Below are 3,042 nucleotides of genomic sequence, written 5' to 3'. Positions count from 1 at the left end.
TGTGTTTTGGCTTCACGCCATGGCCGCGCAGCTACGGGGCGACGGGAAAGCCGGTTTCCCCTCTCTTGCTGTTGTTGCAGGCCATGCATGCCGCCGGACGCGCTCGATCGCCCTCTCTCTCTCTCTCTCTCTCGCCTGCCTCAAAAGCGCCGCCGACGGACCCAAGGCCGCATGGCATCAAAAGGAAGGAAACGCAAGGGAACCAAGGAGCGTCCAAGCGAATCCACGGCAAAATGTGCGCGGATGTATATGTGTGTGCAGAATGAGTGTGCAGCAGCATAGCATGCACGGTAGTACGATATACTGCAGTGCTACGCCGTGGATCTTGCTACTAGCTTGCTAGGCCACTCTCGCTGACATTGCTCACAGCCACTACTCCCAAGTCCCAAGTAGGAGTATCTCCACACAGAAGAGCACTGTACGTTTCTTAATGAGTTCTAGAGCAGAATTAAGCGACATCCTACCGAGTACTCCTATATCTTACTACATTATGCGGCAGCACAAGTGACGACCACCAGAAGATAGTGTACCTGATTGAAGCCTGACGAGAGAAGCGTGCTCGAAATCCGAACTGCTCCTTCCTAGCTATCCAAGCTTCCTCCCCTCTTGGCTGCTCCTCCCTTGCAAGAGTAGTCAGTCGTAGTAGCAACGGCTAAGTAGAGGATAAAGCAGGCAAAGATCCCGTCCAAAGTGGCATGAAGCAAAACTAAAAGTAGGGGTGCTGCGCTTATATAAAGCCGGGGGAAAAGCAAAACTAAAAGCAAAGCTAGGAGCCGGGGCCATGCCATGCACGCAGCCTACCCCAAACTAAAGCAAACCTCCCTCCGACGCCAGTGCTCGCGCACGCACAACGCAAAGCGGCGGCCGTCTTTTCACGCACACCGGACCGCCCGCTTCCTTTTACTCCTGCGATTAATCTGCTTCTCTCTCTATCTCTCTCTTTCTTTTTTCCCTCTCGTCTGTAGGCGAGGCCTTTGTTGAACGTACGGTTAATTTACCGCGTGGGTTTTACACACGGTCCAAACAAGAGAAACGCGGCGTGGCGACTCCCCAGGTCACTTGCGAATGTTTTTTTTCTTGGCCCGGACAGATTATGTGTTGGGTGGCCATTCGATCGCCGGCCTGCCACCTCGAAACATGGCGTGCGTCGGCCGGCGCGGCGGCGATGGCGGTCACAGGCATTGGCGTCGTACGTCGGTCCGACCGTCCGAGCAAAGGGATGAAGGGAAAAAAGCAATACATGCATGCATGCACGCGACGCAGCGAGAGAAAGCGACTTGCTCGCCGCTGCCCGAAAAAGAGACGGGAGTACTCGGTTCATTTTTTCAGTTTGCGTTAAGCTTTGCTCTCTCTCTCTCTCTCTCTCTCTCTCTCTCTCTCTCTCTTCTGAGGGAAAAACTTTGCTCTTTTGTTTTCTTTGAGAGAGAGAAGGAAAGTTGGCGCTGGCTTTGCGCGCGTTTTACATGACCGGGCGCGGTCACCGAGCCCTCTGTGTTTTCTGTTGTTCCGGTGGACTGGACCCGGTGAGCAGCTGACGGTAGAGCCTCAGGAAACTGTTGACGGGTAGGGTACTGGACCACTGGTATTAGCTGTAGCTTGGGGTTGGGGAATTTCGTTTGAACCTGCGGTGATACAGTTTTGGGTTTCAATTTGCGCGGAACGACGCAGAGGAAGGCACAGTGTGATGCGGTTTCATGGATACAGTCAAGTGCACTTTGTACTCTCTGCGGCACTGTTCATTACAAGTGCTGTACTTTGTTGGTTTGTTTGTTTATTTTGAGAGAAATATACTTGATTCAGAAACGAAATATCCATCCATACCCTGTTTGAGACAAAACCTCCAACGCCTAACGGGCTTGACAGCTTGTTGGACTTTAGAACATCTCCAACGCCTCATGGAAAAAAAACTCCCCCAATAACCATCTATCGGGGGCCCCAATAACACTTCTTTTGGTCATTGGGGTTCGGTACTCTAGGGGTGTGTTTGGTTGCGGAACGAAGTGGAATGGAATGTCATGGTTCCATTCCACTAGAATGGGTCGGTTCCGTCTCTGCGTTTGCTTGAGCACAATAGATGGAATGGAATGGTTCCATTTCGGTGTTTGGTTGGAGAGATTGAATCGAATGAATTTGGTTTCGCTCACAATAACTTATAACTCCACTCGCAAGCATAAATAGTTTTGAACAACATTTGAATTTCACAATGATTTATCAGTGAAATATATAACCTGATATTTGAAGCACAATATCTAGATTGCCAAGTATTAATGACAACAAAAATTGTTACTACCGGTCTCAACACAGAGCACACAAAGCTAGCACTAATCAATTTGAGTACTACTGATTATTGGACGGAGAATGCCAAGTTAGAAAGAGCCAATCGAAGAAGCTTGCTCTTGCCGCCGCTGATGCTTCTCTTGCTGCTTGCCGAACTGGCTGCTCCTTGGTTGGTGCTGCTACCTCCCAGGTGTGTGGATGCCATCGGCCGGCTAGCTGCCGGGAAGGAGACGAGCCGAGCCGACCGCCACTTATCTGCTCTGCTTCCCAACAAATCGGCCGCATCTGACCTGCCATCATTGCTGCTGGGTGAGAGGAACGGGAGGAGGGAGCAATCAGCTGCTGCTTGACGAGAGAGATACGGGGGAGGAGCGGTCGTTCCAGAGGGCGAGCCGAGGGAGAGGCCGGATGGAGAGGGAGTGGCCCCGTCCTTTCCCAGATCCTTGGTCGAGGGGCAGGAGACGCGGCGAAGCTGCATCTCTGACGAGGGGAAGGAGACGCCGGGAGGCTTCATATCCAACGGCGGCGAGGGGGTGCCGTAGAGGAGGGGAGGTGTATGGCCGCCGCCATGCCCATCGAGGGAGAGGGAGCGGGGCGGCGTTCCTCGTTGGTGAGTGGGGGACGACGCGAGAGAGACGCGTTCCGCGTGGTCCGGTCAATTTGGAGGAACCACCCGGTTCGGCATATAGGGGGAATATTCCTCTCCAGGGAACCACTGCGTTCCATTCCCTTTTTCAACTAAACACAGAAATCGCTCCCAGGTGC

General features: G+C 52.7%; 1 protein-coding gene across 1 annotated transcript in view; it reads right to left on the bottom strand.

The window, feature by feature from the left end:
• The window catches only part of LOC123157485 (protein argonaute PNH1), a 15,128-nt gene extending 14,430 nt beyond the window's left edge, over positions 1–698 (bottom strand). The window contains exon 1 of the mRNA XM_044575780.1: positions 531–698. The gene's annotated coding sequence lies outside the window, so the exon portion shown is untranslated. The remainder of the gene's footprint in view (positions 1–530) is intronic.
• Positions 699–3,042: the final 2,344 nt, after the last annotated feature.

The sequence above is a fragment of the Triticum aestivum genome, chromosome 7B, assembly GCF_018294505.1.
Source record: "Triticum aestivum cultivar Chinese Spring chromosome 7B, IWGSC CS RefSeq v2.1, whole genome shotgun sequence".
Taxonomy (NCBI): Eukaryota; Viridiplantae; Streptophyta; class Magnoliopsida; order Poales; family Poaceae; genus Triticum; species Triticum aestivum.
This window is presented reverse-complemented; position numbering and strand designations above follow the sequence as displayed.